Source organism: Gadus morhua, chromosome 9 (assembly GCF_902167405.1).
Source record: "Gadus morhua chromosome 9, gadMor3.0, whole genome shotgun sequence".
NCBI classification, from domain to species: Eukaryota; Metazoa; Chordata; class Actinopteri; order Gadiformes; family Gadidae; genus Gadus; species Gadus morhua.
Window position 1 is genome coordinate 26,422,228 of NC_044056.1, and position 15,295 is coordinate 26,437,522.

General features: G+C 44.2%; 17 non-coding genes across 17 annotated transcripts; all 17 read left to right on the forward strand.

Annotated features, from left to right (window-relative positions):
- Positions 1 to 193: 193 nt before the first annotated feature.
- Positions 194 to 312, forward strand: LOC115551568 (5S ribosomal RNA). The gene has a single exon (XR_003978073.1). It is a non-coding gene; the product is annotated as a 5S ribosomal RNA (ribosomal RNA).
- Positions 313 to 747: 435 nt separating this feature from the next.
- Positions 748 to 866, forward strand: LOC115551569 (5S ribosomal RNA). The gene has a single exon (XR_003978074.1). It is a non-coding gene; the product is annotated as a 5S ribosomal RNA (ribosomal RNA).
- A 421-nt stretch (positions 867 to 1,287) lies between these two features.
- LOC115551719 (5S ribosomal RNA) lies at positions 1,288 to 1,406 on the forward strand. Its single transcript, XR_003978216.1, has one exon. It is a non-coding gene; the product is annotated as a 5S ribosomal RNA (ribosomal RNA).
- Positions 1,407 to 1,827: 421 nt separating this feature from the next.
- Positions 1,828 to 1,946, forward strand: LOC115551720 (5S ribosomal RNA). The gene has a single exon (XR_003978218.1). It is a non-coding gene; the product is annotated as a 5S ribosomal RNA (ribosomal RNA).
- A 421-nt stretch (positions 1,947 to 2,367) lies between these two features.
- Positions 2,368 to 2,486, forward strand: LOC115551567 (5S ribosomal RNA). The gene has a single exon (XR_003978072.1). It is a non-coding gene; the product is annotated as a 5S ribosomal RNA (ribosomal RNA).
- A 422-nt stretch (positions 2,487 to 2,908) lies between these two features.
- LOC115551710 (5S ribosomal RNA) lies at positions 2,909 to 3,027 on the forward strand. Its single transcript, XR_003978208.1, has one exon. It is a non-coding gene; the product is annotated as a 5S ribosomal RNA (ribosomal RNA).
- Positions 3,028 to 3,462: 435 nt separating this feature from the next.
- Positions 3,463 to 3,582, forward strand: LOC115551579 (5S ribosomal RNA). Its single transcript, XR_003978084.1, has one exon. It is a non-coding gene; the product is annotated as a 5S ribosomal RNA (ribosomal RNA).
- A 421-nt stretch (positions 3,583 to 4,003) lies between these two features.
- Positions 4,004 to 4,122, forward strand: LOC115551721 (5S ribosomal RNA). The gene has a single exon (XR_003978219.1). It is a non-coding gene; the product is annotated as a 5S ribosomal RNA (ribosomal RNA).
- A 421-nt stretch (positions 4,123 to 4,543) lies between these two features.
- Positions 4,544 to 4,662, forward strand: LOC115551723 (5S ribosomal RNA). The gene has a single exon (XR_003978221.1). It is a non-coding gene; the product is annotated as a 5S ribosomal RNA (ribosomal RNA).
- Positions 4,663 to 5,082: 420 nt separating this feature from the next.
- Positions 5,083 to 5,201, forward strand: LOC115551724 (5S ribosomal RNA). The gene has a single exon (XR_003978222.1). It is a non-coding gene; the product is annotated as a 5S ribosomal RNA (ribosomal RNA).
- A 421-nt stretch (positions 5,202 to 5,622) lies between these two features.
- LOC115551726 (5S ribosomal RNA) lies at positions 5,623 to 5,741 on the forward strand. Its single transcript, XR_003978223.1, has one exon. It is a non-coding gene; the product is annotated as a 5S ribosomal RNA (ribosomal RNA).
- A 420-nt stretch (positions 5,742 to 6,161) lies between these two features.
- Positions 6,162 to 6,280, forward strand: LOC115551727 (5S ribosomal RNA). The gene has a single exon (XR_003978224.1). It is a non-coding gene; the product is annotated as a 5S ribosomal RNA (ribosomal RNA).
- Positions 6,281 to 6,701: 421 nt separating this feature from the next.
- LOC115551728 (5S ribosomal RNA) lies at positions 6,702 to 6,820 on the forward strand. Its single transcript, XR_003978225.1, has one exon. It is a non-coding gene; the product is annotated as a 5S ribosomal RNA (ribosomal RNA).
- Positions 6,821 to 13,397: 6,577 nt separating this feature from the next.
- On the forward strand, positions 13,398 to 13,516 carry LOC115551576 (5S ribosomal RNA). Its single transcript, XR_003978081.1, has one exon. It is a non-coding gene; the product is annotated as a 5S ribosomal RNA (ribosomal RNA).
- A 420-nt stretch (positions 13,517 to 13,936) lies between these two features.
- Positions 13,937 to 14,055, forward strand: LOC115551555 (5S ribosomal RNA). Its single transcript, XR_003978061.1, has one exon. It is a non-coding gene; the product is annotated as a 5S ribosomal RNA (ribosomal RNA).
- A 421-nt stretch (positions 14,056 to 14,476) lies between these two features.
- Positions 14,477 to 14,595, forward strand: LOC115551593 (5S ribosomal RNA). Its single transcript, XR_003978097.1, has one exon. It is a non-coding gene; the product is annotated as a 5S ribosomal RNA (ribosomal RNA).
- Positions 14,596 to 15,006: 411 nt separating this feature from the next.
- LOC115551548 (5S ribosomal RNA) lies at positions 15,007 to 15,125 on the forward strand. The gene has a single exon (XR_003978055.1). It is a non-coding gene; the product is annotated as a 5S ribosomal RNA (ribosomal RNA).
- The last annotated feature ends 170 nt before the right edge of the window (positions 15,126 to 15,295 follow it).

Below are 15,295 nucleotides of genomic sequence, written 5' to 3' on the forward strand. Positions count from 1 at the left end.
CGCAAACGATGACGTCCAAGCAGTGTAATGCATTGCGTTCAAATATGTAACTCTGAGTCTGGAATAACGTATTCATTCATTCATTATGGATCTAATCATTGTTTCTGTACAAGTCCCGTCTCTGGCCACGGCAGCGCTCTCACTCCTTACGTCCTCCCCCTGTATAAAAGCTAATATGGTCAAGTCTATAATTGCTTACGGCCATACTACCTTAGGCACGCCCGATCTCGTCTGATCTCGGAAGCTAAGCAGGGTCGGGCCTGGTTAGTACTTGGATGGGTGACCGCCTGGGAATACCAGGTGCTGTAAGCATTATACTATTTCAACTCGAGCTCATTGGATGCAATGGCCTACCGTGCGCTGATCTTTAGCGCCCACTGTTTTGGAGAATTTAAGCAACATACAGACTCTGACGACGTCTCCTCAAACTCTATTTGTGAAACATGTGGACAGTGTAGTGACGCTGCTAGCAGGGAGCAGCAGAGAGCTGCAATGACGGCGGTCCACCTTAGTCCATCCCAGGTTTTGCAACGCTACGTTTCTTCAAAAGATCACGCAAACGATGACGTCCAAGCAGTGTAATGCATTGCGTTCAAATATGTAACTCTGAGTCTGGAATAACGTATTCATTCATTCATTATGGATCTAATCATTGTTTCTGTACAAGTCCCGTCTCTGGCCACGGCAGCGCTCTCACTCCTTACGTCCTCCCCCTGTATAAAAGCTAATATGGTCAAGTCTATAATTGCTTACGGCCATACTACCTTAGGCACGCCCGATCTCGTCTGATCTCGGAAGCTAAGCAGGGTCGGGCCTGGTTAGTACTTGGATGGGTGACCGCCTGGGAATACCTGGTGCTGTAAGCATTATACTTTTTCAACTCGAGCTCATTGGATGCAATGGCCTACCGTGCGCTGATCTTTAGCGCCCACTGTTTTGGAGAATTTAAGCAACATACAGACTCTGACGACGTCTCCTCAAACTCTATTTGTGAAACATGTGGACAGTGTAGTGACGTAGCAGAGAGCTGCAATGACGGCGGTCCACCTTAGTCCATCCCAGGTTTTGCAACGCTACGTTTCTTCAAAAGATCACGCAAACGATGACGCCCAAGCAGTGTAATGCATTGCGTTCAAATATGTAACTCTGAGTCTGGAATAACGTATTCATTTATTCATTATGGATCTAATCATTGTTTCTGTACAAGTCCCGTCTCTGGCCACGGCAGCGCTCTCACTCCTTACGTCCTCCCCCTGTATAAAAGCTAATATGGTCAAGTCTATAATTGCTTACGGCCATACCACCTTAGGCACGCCCGATCTCGTCTGATCTCGGAAGCTAAGCAGGGTCGGGCCTGGTTAGTACTTGGATGGGTGACCGCCTGGGAATACCAGGTGCTGTAAGCATTATACTATTTCAACTCGAGCTCATTGGATGCAATGGCCTACCGTGCGCTGATCTTTAGCGCCCACTGTTTTGGAGAATTTAAGCAACATACAGACTCTGACGACGTCTCCTCAAACTCTATTTGTGAAACATGTGGACAGTGTAGTGACGTAGCAGAGAGCTGCAATGACGGCGGTCCACCTTAGTCCATCCCAGGTTTTGCAACGCTACGTTTCTTCAAAAGATCACGCAAACGATGACGCCCAAGCAGTGTAATGCATTGCGTTCAAATATGTAACTCTGAGTCTGGAATAACGTATTCATTCATTCATTATGGATCTAATCATTGTTTCTGTACAAGTCCCGTCTCTGGCCACGGCAGCGCTCTCACTCCTTACGTCCTCCCCCTGTATAAAAGCTAATATGGTCAAGTCTATAAATGCTTACGGCCATACCACCTTAGGCACGCCCGATCTCGTCTGATCTCGGAAGCTAAGCAGGGTCGGGCCTGGTTAGTACTTGGATGGGTGACCGCCTGGGAATACCAGGTGCTGTAAGCATTATACTATTTCAACTCGAGCTCATTGGATGCAATGGCCTACCGTGCGCTGATCTTTAGCGCCCACTGTTTTGGAGAATTTAAGCAACATACAGACTCTGACGACGTCTCCTCAAACTCTATTTGTGAAACATGTGGACAGTGTAGTGACGTAGCAGAGAGCTGCAATGACGGCGGTCCACCTTAGTCCATCCCAGGTTTTGCAACGCTACGTTTCTTCTAAAGATCACGCAAACGATGACGCCCAAGCAGTGTAATGCATTGCGTTCAAATATGTAACTCTGAGTCTGGAATAACGTATTCATTCATTCATTATGGATCTAATCATTGTTTCTGTACAAGTCCCGTCTCTGGCCACGGCAGCGCTCTCACTCCTTACGTCCTCCCCCTGTATAAAAGCTAATATGGTCAAGTCTATAATTGCTTACGGCCATACCACCTTAGGCACGCCCGATCTCGTATGATCTCGGAAGCTAAGCAGGGTCGGGCCTGGTTAGTACTTGGATGGGTGACCGCCTGGGAATACCAGGTGCTGTAAGCATTATACTTTTTCAACTCGAGCTCATTGGATGCAATGGCCTACCGTGCGCTGATCTTTAGCGCCCACTGTTTTGGAGAATTTAAGCAACATACAGACTCTGACGACGTCTCCTCAAACTCTATTTGTGAAACATGTGGACAGTGTAGTGACGTAGCAGAGAGCTGCAACTGACGGCGGTCCACCTTAGTCCATCCCAGGTTTTGCAACGCTACGTTTCTTCAAAAGATCACGCAAACGATGACGCCCAAGCAGTGTAATGCATTGCGTTCAAATATGTAACTCTGAGTCTGGAATAACGTATTCATTCATTCATTATGGATCTAATCATTGTTTCTGTACAAGTCCCGTCTCTGGCCACGGCAGCGCTCTCACTCCTTACGTCCTCCTCCTGTATAAAAGCTAATATGGTCAAGTCTATAAATGCTTACGGCCATACCACCTTGGGCACGCCCGATCTCGTCTGATCTCGGAAGTTAAGCAGGGTCGGGCCTGGTAAGTACTTGGATGGGTGACCGCCTGGGAATACCAGGTGCTGTAAGCATTATACTATTTCAACTCGAGCTCATTGGATGCAATGGCCTACCGTGCGCTGATCTTTAGCGCCCACTGTTTTGGAGAATTTAAGCAACATACAGACTCTGACGACGTCTCCTCAAGCTCTATTTGTGAAACATGTGGACAGTGTAGTGACGCTGCTAGCAGGGAGCAGCAGAGAGCTGCAATGACGGCGGTCCACATTAGTCCATCCCAGGTTTTGCAACGCTACGTTTCTTCAAAAGATCACGCAAACGATGACGCCCAAGCAGTGTAATGCATTGCGTTCAAATATGTAACTCTGAGTCTGGAATAACGTATTCATTCATTCATTATGGATCTAATCATTGTTTCTGTACAAGTCCCGTCTCTGGCCACGGCAGCGCTCTCACTCCTTACGTCCTCCCCCTGTATAAAAGCTAATATGGTCAAGTCTATAATTGCTTACGGCCATACCTACCTTAGGCACGCCCGATCTCGTCTGATCTCGGAAGCTAAGCAGGGTCGGGCCTGGTTAGTACTTGGATGGGTGACCGCCTGGGAATACCAGGTGCTGTAAGCATTATACTATTTCAACTCGAGCTCATTGGATGCAATGGCCTACCGTGCGCTGATCTTTAGCGCCCACTGTTTTGGAGAATTTAAGCAACATACAGACTCTGACGACGTCTCCTCAAACTCTATTTGTGAAACATGTGGACAGTGTAGTGACGTAGCAGAGAGCTGCAATGACGGCGGTCCACCTTAGTCCATCCCAGGTTTTGCAACGCTACGTTTCTTCAAAAGATCACGCAAACGATGACGCCCAAGCAGTGTAATGCATTGCGTTCAAATATGTAACTCTGAGTCTGGAATAACGTATTCATTCATTCATTATGGATCTAATCATTGTTTCTGTACAAGTCCCGTCTCTGGCCACGGCAGCGCTCTCACTCCTTACGTCCTCCCCCTGTATAAAAGCTAATATGGTCAAGTCTATAATTGCTTACGGCCATACCACCTTAGGCACGCCCGATCTCGTCTGATCTCGGAAGCTAAGCAGGGTCGGGCCTGGTTAGTACTTGGATGGGTGACCGCCTGGGAATACCAGGTGCTGTAAGCATTATACTTTTTCAACTCGAGCTCATTGGATGCAATGGCCTACCGTGCGCTGATCTTTAGCGCCCACTGTTTTGGAGAATTTAAGCAACATACAGACTCTGACGACGTCTCCTCAAACTCTATTTGTGAAACATGTGGACAGTGTAGTGACGTAGCAGAGAGCTGCAATGACGGCGGTCCACCTTAGTCCATCCCAGGTTTTGCAACGCTACGTTTCTTCAAAAGATCACGCAAACGATGACGCCCAAGCAGTGTAATGCATTGCGTTCAAATATGTAACTCTGAGTCTGGAATAACGTATTCATTCATTCATTATGGATCTAATCATTGTTTCTGTACAAGTCCCGTCTCTGGCCACGGCAGCGCTCTCACTCCTTACGTCCTCCTCCTGTATAAAAGCTAATATGGTCAAGTCTATAATTGCTTACGGCCATACCACCTTAGGCACGCCCGATCTCGTCTGATCTCGGAAGCTAAGCAGGGTCGGGCCTGGTTAGTACTTGGATGGGTGACCGCCTGGGAATACCAGGTGCTGTAAGCATTATACTATTTCAACTCGAGCTCATTGGATGCAATGGCCTACCGTGCGCTGATCTTTAGCGCCCACTGTTTTGGAGAATTTAAGCAACATACAGACTCTGACGACGTCTCCTCAAACTCTATTTGTGAAACATGTGGACAGTGTAGTGACGTAGCAGAGAGCTGCAATGACGGCGGTCCACCTTAGTCCATCCCAGGTTTTGCAACGCTACGTTTCTTCAAAAGATCACGCAAACGATGACGCCCAAGCAGTGTAATGCATTGCGTTCAAATATGTAACTCTGAGTCTGGAATAACGTATTCATTCATTCATTATGGATCTAATCATTGTTTCTGTACAAGTCCCGTCTCTGGCCACGGCAGCGCTCTCACTCCTTACGTCCTCCCCCTGTATAAAAGCTAATATGGTCAAGTCTATAATGCTTACGGCCATACCACCTTAGGCACGCCCGATCTCGTCTGATCTCGGAAGCTAAGCAGGGTCGGGCCTGGTTAGTACTTGGATGGGTGACCGCCTGGGAATACCAGGTGCTGTAAGCATTATACTATTTCAACTCGAGCTCATTGGATGCAATGGCCTACCGTGCGCTGATCTTTAGCGCCCACTGTTTTGGAGAATTTAAGCAACATACAGACTCTGACGACGTCTCCTCAAACTCTATTTGTGAAACATGTGGACAGTGTAGTGACGTAGCAGAGAGCTGCAATGACGGCGGTCCACCTTAGTCCATCCCAGGTTTTGCAACGCTACGTTTCTTCAAAAGATCACGCAAACGATGACGCCCAAGCAGTGTAATGCATTGCGTTCAAATATGTAACTCTGAGTCTGGAATAACGTATTCATTCATTCATTATGGATCTAATCATTGTTTCTGTACAAGTCCCGTCTCTGGCCACGGCAGCGCTCTCACTCCTTACGTCCTCCCCCTGTATAAAAGCTAATATGGTCAAGTCTATAAATGCTTACGGCCATACCACCTTAGGCACGCCCGATCTCGTCTGATCTCGGAAGCTAAGCAGGGTCGGGCCTGGTTAGTACTTGGATGGGTGACCGCCTGGGAATACCAGGTGCTGTAAGCATTATACTTTTTCAACTCGAGCTCATTGGATGCAATGGCCTACCGTGCGCTGATCTTTAGCGCCCACTGTTTTGGAGAATTTAAGCAACATACAGACTCTGACGACGTCTCCTCAAACTCTATTTGTGAAACATGTGGACAGTGTAGTGACGTAGCAGAGAGCTGCAATGACGGCGGTCCACCTTAGTCCATCCCAGGTTTTGCAACGCTACGTTTCTTCAAAAGATCACGCAAACGATGACGCCCAAGCAGTGTAATGCATTGCGTTCAAATATGTACTCTGAGTCTGGAATAACGTATTCATTCATTCATTATGGATCTAATCATTGTTTCTGTACAAGTCCCGTCTCTGGCCACGGCAGCGCTCTCACTCCTTACGTCCTCCCCCTGTATAAAAGCTAATATGGTCAAGTCTATAAATGCTTACGGCCATACCACCTTAGGCACGCCCGATCTCGTCTGATCTCGGAAGCTAAGCAGGGTCGGGCCTGGTTAGTACTTGGATGGGTGACCGCCTGGGAATACCAGGTGCTGTAAGCATTATACTATTTCAACTCGAGCTCATTGGATGCAATGGCCTACCGTGCGCTGATCTTTAGCGCCCACTGTTTTGGAGAATTTAAGCAACATACAGACTCTGACGACGTCTCCTCAAACTCTATTTGTGAAACATGTGGACAGTGTAGTGACGTAGCAGAGAGCTGCAATGACGGCGGTCCACCTTAGTCCATCCCAGGTTTTGCAACGCTACGTTTCTTCAAAAGATCACGCAAACGATGACGCCCAAGCAGTGTAATGCATTGCGTTCAAATATGTAACTCTGAGTCTGGAATAACGTATTCATTCATTCATTATGGATCTAATCATTGTTTCTGTACAAGTCCCGTCTCTGGCCACGGCAGCGCTCTCACTCCTTACGTCCTCCCCCTGTATAAAAGCTAATATGGTCAAGTCTATAATTGCTTACGGCCATACCACCTTAGGCACGCCCGATCTCGTCTGATCTCGGAAGCTAAGCAGGGTCGGGCCTGGTTAGTACTTGGATGGGTGACCGCCTGGGAATACCAGGTGCTGTAAGCATTATACTTTTTCAACTCGAGCTCATTGGATGCAATGGCCTACCGTGCGCTGATCTTTAGCGCCCACTGTTTTGGAGAATTTAAGCAACATACAGACTCTGACGACGTCTCCTCAAACTCTATTTGTGAAACATGTGGACAGTGTAGTGACGTAGCAGAGAGCTGCAATGACGGCGGTCCACCTTAGTCCATCCCAGGTTTTGCAACGCTACGTTTCTTCAAAAGATCACGCAAACGATGACGCCCAAGCAGTGTAATGCATTGCGTTCAAATATGTAACTCTGAGTCTGGAATAACGTATTCATTCATTCATTATGGATCTAATCATTGTTTCTGTACAAGTCCCGTCTCTGGCCACGGCAGCGCTCTCACTCCTTACGTCCTCCTCCTGTATAAAAGCTAATATGGTCAAGTCTATAAATGCTTACGGCCATACCACCCTGAGCACGCCCGATCTCGTCTGATCTCGTTCAGGTGTGCAACCAGGAAGCGAATGAGCAGAGAGAGCAGGTGGAGAGAGCAGGTGGACTTTTTTTGTTTGTGCTAGATTGAAAGTGAGTGAGTGTGTTTTACTTTTGTATTAGTTTTTATTCCCCCAGCAGCTTGCTGTTCGGGGGAACGTCTTTTTTGTTTGTGTGTGTGTTTGAATGAGTGACGTGATGGAGAGGAGAGAGCGAGTAGAGAGGAGCAGGACGGATCTCATGGCAACTGACAGCGGACCGGCAAGCACAACGACACAGAATATGGACAACGGCATGGAGCAGATATCGCCCAAGAACACCGACCATGGAAAGACCCCGACCACGAGCAGGATCATGGACAACGGCAAGACGCAGCAACCGACAAAGAACGCCGACATTGGAAAGGAAACGACTACGAGAAGGATCACGGACAACAGTAAAAGTACCTCGGAATTTCTTCAAAGCACAGATAAGAAATTTGAGAAGGAGCTTACCTTGGCGGTAGAGATTGTTGGAGATGAGATGGTGACTATGATGGAACTTCTAAGTGAGGTTAAAAAAACGTGCGGGGTGGTGAATGGATGCCGTTTTAAAATGCCCAAAAAATACGAAATAACAATGGACAATGTTGAAGGGAAGGATAAACTGTTAGATGGGATTAGAATAAAGAAGAGCACGGTAGTGGCAAAAGAAATTAGAAATGACGAACTAGTTGTATCTTTTTTAAACTTGCCGACGTACATTGTGGATGGTGTCATTCTTGCCAAACTTGCAGAATGGGGAGTTAAGGCAATCTCGCCAATTAAAAGAAGAATGTGGCCAGGAACGGACATAGCCGATGGAACCAGGTTCTTGAAGGTCCGGTTCACTGAAACGGTGAAATCGCTACCGTACTCAACGAAGTTCGAAACACTTGTGGGGGGAGAGTACTTCCGCGTGATCCATGACAGGCAGATGAAAGTATGCAGATTATGTATTAAACCGGGTCACATCTTCAGAGAATGCCCAGAATTCAGATGTCACAGGTGTAAAAAACAGGGACACTATGCAAGGGAGTGTGTTCCAGAAGCAGCGGAGAGAGAGGATGTCAGCGTCGCGGAGGAGGTCAACGTCGCGGAGGAGGTCAACAGCGCTGACAGCGAGGAGGAGGAGCCGGAGGACAGCGACGAGGACGACATGCAGACGGAGGGAGACCCAGGGGGCGTCCCAGAGAGCAGGGCGGAGACCATGGTGCAGAACCAAAGACGGCATCCCCTGAGTGACGTCGCAGCAGGAGACGTGTTGGGAGCTGTGTGGCAGGAGGAGAGCCGGTCCGGAGAGGAATCGAGTGGAGAGAAGGCTCCCCGCGAGACGACTCCAGCAGACGGAACCGGCAGCGGTGGGGTAAAGCAGCATGGAGATGGAAACCGAGACGAGAGGGAAACTGCGATGGACTTCATGATTATCGAGGATATTTCAGAGGCAGAGAGTGTAAGCAGACCGCAGAAGGAACGAAAGGCGGAGGAGACCACAAAGAAAAGAAAAGCTGCGCTCCAAGCTGAGGAGAAAAGGAGGAAGAGGGAGGAAAGAAGGACAAAATGAAGGTTGGAAATGAAACCATAATTATATGTTTAATGTTAAGCTTGATTTCATTCAACACAAATGGGCTAAGAAATCAAAGCAAATTTGGAAAACTATTAATTAAATGTAAAAATAATGACATGTTATGTCTGCAAGAAACGAACTGGACAGACCATATCATGAAAGATATAAAAACGAAATGGACAGACATGATGTATGCAAACCATGGTACGGATAAATCATGTGGGGTAGCAATCCTGATAAAAAATAATACTGTAGAAAACCTCAAAGAAATCTACAAAGATAAAAAAGGAAGAGTCATAATCATAGAATTTAAATACAAAAAGATAGAGTACAGAATAATTAATATATATGCACCAAATATAGAAGCAGACAGGAAGGCTTTTTTTTTGGATTTAGGAAAATGGTGTGTGGGAAACTGTATAATAGTGGGAGATTTTAATTTAAAAAGTACAAGGTTGGATATGGCAAGAGGGAAGGAATTTAAAAATGATGCTTCAAGAAAGGTTTTTCTGAAAACAATGCAGGAAAAACAATTAATTGATGTATGGAGAAACGAAAACCCAAACAGGAGAGAATACTCAAGAAGGCAAATGGTAATGGGGGAATTAAAACAAAGCCGAATAGACTTGTGTATAGCACATCAGACAATGGTTAAATTTATAAAGAATATGGTGTATAAATTCACATCATTCAGTGACCATGCAATCCTGTCAATAGAGGTTGGTACTGGGATAGAGAGAAGGGGAGGAGGAGTGTGGTGCCTAAACAGTACTCTCCTAGAGGAAGAGGGATATAGAAATAAAATAGTTGCCTGCATAGAGAATGGAAAAAAGAACATGGACATGTGTAGAAACAAGGGATTATGGTGGGAAAGACTGAAGCAAAAGATAAGGACAATAAGTATTAGATATGCAAAGGTCCGGGCTTTTAAAGAAAGAGAGAAAATAAAATGTTTGAAGGATGAGCTGGCAGAAGAGGCAGAAAGAATTGATAAGGATCCAAAACATAGCATAGAAAAATACATAAAGGTGAAATCCAAACTGGACGTTTATGAACAGAATAAATGTATGGGGGCAATAACAAGGAGTAGGGAGAAATATGCGATGAAGGGGGAGAGATGCACAGGCTATTTTTTGGGATTAGAAAAAAGGAAACAGGAAAGGGTATATATTGAAGAGTTAGAAAATGAAAATGGAGAGATAATAAATGATTTTGTAGACATTATTGGAAATGTTGGGACATTTTATAAAAATCTATACAAAAAAGGAAATGCAAAGAAGGAAGATATAAATACAGTATTAGGTAATATTGATAAAACAATAACAAATGATGAGAAAAGTATGTGTGATGACAACATCAAAGACATAGAAATAAAAGAATCAATAATGTCATTGAATACCAATAAAAGTCCGGGAACAGATGGCCTTACAGGTGAATTTTATAAAACATTTATCGACAATCTGCTCCCAATTTTAAACATAATTTATGCAGAGATGGAGAAGGAGCAGGAGATACCAGAGTCGCTGGCAACAGGACTAATAACGATCATATATAAAAATAAAGGAAGCAAAAGAAAACTGGAAAACTATAGGCCGCTAACTGTACTAAACACGGATTACAAGATTTTAACAAAGGTATTAGCAAACAGAATAAAAACAGCAGCACCAACAATCGTAGCACCAACACAGGCGTATGGGATACCAGGGAGGGACATATCGGACATTATTTGCACAATAAGGGACACAATCGAATGCATGGGGAAGGATGGTGGAATTATTTTAAGTATGGACCTTAATAAAGCCTTCGATAGGGTTGAGCATAGTTTTTTATTTTGCACATTAGAAAAATTTGGTTTTGGGCAAAGAATAATCAACTGGATTAAATTATTGTACAAAAATGCAAGGAGTAGGATAAAAATAAATGGAGCTATAACAGATCCTTTTCCATTGGAGAGATCTGTGAGGCAAGGGTGCCCGCTATCGGCAGTACTTTACAGCTTAACTGCAGAAAGTCTCGCGGAAATGATAAAGAAGGATAAGGAAATAGAGGGGATAAAATTGCCAAATGGGGGTGAAAGCAAAATACAGCAATATGCTGATGACACCACATGCATGGTAAAAAATATGAATAGCGTGAAAAGGATAATGGGAAAAATGGAAATATATGGGAGAGCAGCAGGGGCTAAAGTAAATATAGACAAAACTGAAATAATGTACGTCGGAAATATAAACCAAAAGGATTGTAACATACCTTTTAGAATTTCAAATGATTATATGAAAATATTGGGGATAAATATGGGAGTGAAAGAAAAGGAGGCGAGAGATGAGACATGGAATGGAGTAATAAATAAAGTGAAAAACACATTAAATGCGTGGAAGCCGAGGAGATTAAAATTAAAGGGGAAGGTTTTAGTGGTAAATGCATTAATACTATCCCAGATTGTCTATGCCTTGACTGTGATAGACATGCCAGAGTGGGTGCACAAAGAGCTAAACAGCACAATTACAAATTACATTTGGGATGGGAAACTGGCAAGAATAGCACAAAAGACACTGATAGGGAAATATGAAGAAGGAGGATTGAAATTGGTGGACTTGAATATAAAGAAAAAAGCAATACGAATAAAAACTGTTAAAAAGTATCTGTACGATAGGGTTGATTATGGATGGAAAAATGTTTTTAAGGAATATTTATATAAAAATGGAAGATGTGAAGAAAACGGTCTAATAATGATAATGAAAAACTCCATGTATGAGAAAGTGCCTAGATATTATAAAGAGGTGTTTGATGCATGGGGGAAATACAGAATAAACATTAAATATGAATGCACAAAATACAGTCAGGTAATAAATCAACCAATATGGTGTAACCCATTGATAAAAATGAACAATAACATGCTATGGGATAAAAAAATGTTTTATTCCGGACTAACGCAAATAAAAGATTGCCTATATGAATTCATACCTGGGTTTCTAAGATACCAGGCTATAATAGACGCAGTTAAGGAGTATGATGAAGAAATGAACGAAACCACTACTGTAAATATGTACGATAAAATAAAAGAAAGCATACCAATAGATTGGGTGAGGCAAATAGAAAATAACGTGGTTATAGAAAGGAAAATAACGTTCCCCGAGTTATATATAGAAAATAATGGGGAAAAAAGACCACTAAGGGATTCAAAGGTAAAGGACTACTATAAAGCGCTGATCCAAAAGGAATTTAAGGAACCTGCATCGGAAAAGGTTTGGGAAAAGGTGTTCCCAGGCATGGAAGGAAATCAAATATGGAAGCAGTGGAATGTAAGCAAAAATAGTATAGAATGTCAGGATCATGATTTTAAATTACGGCACAACAGACTGTACACAAATGTGGTGATACACCAAATAAATAAGGATGTAAGAAGGGAGTGCGATATATGCAAAACTGATCCGGAGACATTAATGCATTTGTATTATGAGTGTGACAAACTGAAGATCTTTTTCATGAAATTAAAGGAATTTTTGCAGGAGAACTGGGGGAAGCAGTATTTTGAGGGAAAGGACTGGAAAAAAACATTTCTGTTTGGAGTATGGGAAAAGAAAGAGAAAGTAAACATAAATATGATAAACTATGTACTAAGTCATGCTAGATATGCTGTATGGCTAAGAAGGAATCTAGCACATTTTGAACAAAAAATAATATCTGTCTGGGCCTACTTTGTATCGGGGTTGAAAAAGGACATAAGTTTGATTTTTAAATATGAAAAGGAAGAATTTCAACATTTTGTTAAGGGATGCAGTTTCATTTCTGTCAATGACAAAGGAAAACTGATGTATAGGATTGAATAATGCTTGGCAGGAGGACCTATTTGTTAAAATGCTGATGTTATTGTTTACTTTTATTTTATTCATTTTGTGATTTTACATTTGAATTCAAGTATATGTTTTTTCCCCTCTGTGTAGATTACGCTTGTATATAAAATCTGATTTATTTTTATAATAAAAGATAAAAAAAAAAAGGCACGCCCGATCTCGTCTGATCTCGGAAGCTAAGCAGGGTCGGGCCTGGTTAGTACTTGGATGGGTGACCGCCTGGGAATACCAGGTGCTGTAAGCATTATACTATTTCAACTCGAGCTCATTGGATGCAATGGCCTACCGTGCGCTGATCTTTAGCGCCCACTGTTTTGGAGAATTTAAGCAACATACAGACTCTGACGACGTCTCCTCAAGCTCTATTTGTGAAACATGTGGACAGTGTAGTGACGCTGCTAGCAGGGAGCAGCAGAGAGCTGCAATGACGGCGGTCCACATTAGTCCATCCCAGGTTTTGCAACGCTACGTTTCTTCAAAAGATCACGCAAACGATGACGTCCAAGCAGTGTAATGCATTGCGTTCAAATATGTAACTCTGAGTCTGGAATAACGTATTCATTCATTCATTATGGATCTAATCATTGTTTCTGTACAAGTCCCGTCTCTGGCCACGGCAGCGCTCTCACTCCTTACGTCCTCCCCCTGTATAAAAGCTAATATGGTCAAGTCTAAAATTGCTTACGGCCATACTACCTTAGGCACGCCCGATCTCGTCTGATCTCGGAAGCTAAGCAGGGTCGGGCCTGGTTAGTACTTGGATGGGTGACCGCCTGGGAATACCTGGTGCTGTAAGTATTATACTTTTTCAACTCGAGCTCATTGGATGCAATGGCCTACGTGCGCTGATCTTTAGCGCCCACTGTTTTGGAGAATTTAAGCAACATACAGACTCTGACGACGTCTCCTCAAACTCTATTTGTGAAACATGTGGACAGTGTAGTGACGTAGCAGAGAGCTGCAATGACGGCGGTCCACCTTAGTCCATCCCAGGTTCTGCAACGCTACGTTTCTTCAAAAGATCACGCAAACGATGACGCCCAAGCAGTGTAATGCATTGCGTTCAAATATGTAACTCTGAGTCTGGAATAACGTATTCATTCATTCATTATGGATCTAATCATTGTTTCTGTACAAGTCCCGTCTCTGGCCACGGCAGCGCTCTCACTCCTTACGTCCTCCCCCTGTATAAAAGCTTATATGGTCAAGCCTATAAATGCTTACGGCCATACCACCATAGGCACGCCCGATCTCGTCTGATCTCGGAAGCTAAGCAGGGTCGGGCCTGGTTAGTACTTGGATGGGTGACCGCCTGGGAATACCAGGTGCTGTAAGCATTATACTTTTTCAACTCGAGCTCATTGGATGCAATGGCCTACCGTGCGCTGATCTTTAGCGCCCACTGTTTTGGAGAATTTAAGCAACATACAGACTCTGACGACGTCTCCTCAAACTCTATTTGTGAAACATGTGGACAGTGTAGTGACGTAGCAGAGAGCTGCAATGACGGCGGTCCACCTTAGTCCATCCCAGGTTTTGCAACGCTACGTTTCTTCTAAAGATCACGCAAACGATGACGCCAAAGCAGTGTAATGCATTGCGTTCAAATATGTAACTCTGAGTCTGGAATAACGTATTCATTCATTCATTATGGATCTAATCATTGTTTCTGTACAAGTCCCGTCTCTGGCCACGGCAGCGCTCTCACTCCTTACGTCCTCCCCCTGTATAAAAGCTAATATGGTCAAGTCTATAATTGCTCACGGCCATACCACCTTAGGCACGCCCGATCTCGTCTGATCTCGGAAGCTAAGCAGGGTCGGGCCTGGTTAGTACTTGGATGGGTGACCGCCTTGGAATACCAGGTGCTGTAAGCATTATACGTTTTCAACTCGAGCTCATTGGATGCAATGCGCTGATCTTTAGCGCCCACTGTTTTGGAGAATTTAAGCAACATACAGACTCTGACGACGTCTCCTCAAACTCTATTTGTGAAACATGTGGACAGTGTAGTGACGTAGCAGAGAGCTGCAATGACGGCGGTCCACCTTAGTCCATCCCAGGTTTTGCAACGCTACGTTTCTTCAAAAGATCACGCAAACGATGACGCCCAAGCAGTGTAATGCATTGCGTTCAAATATGTTGCTCTGAGTCTGGAATAACGTATTCATTCATTCATTATGGATCTAATCATTGTTTCTGTACAAGTCCCGTCTCTGGCCACGGCAGCGCTCTCACTCCTTACGTCCTCCCCCTGTATAAAAGCTAATATGGTCAAGTCTATAATTGCTTACGGCCATACCACCTTAGGCACGCCCGATCTCGTCTGATCTCGGAAGCTAAGCAGGGTCGGGCCTGGTTAGTACTTGGATGGGCGACCGCCTGGGAATACCAGGTGCTGTAAGCATTATACTTTTTCAACTCGAGCTCATTGGATGCAATGGCCTACCGTGCGCTGATCTTTAGCGCCCGCTGTTTTGGAGAATTTAAGCAACATATAGACTCTGACGACGTCTCCTCAAACTCTATTTGTGAAACATGTGGACAGTGTAGTGACGTAGCAGAGAGCTGCAATGA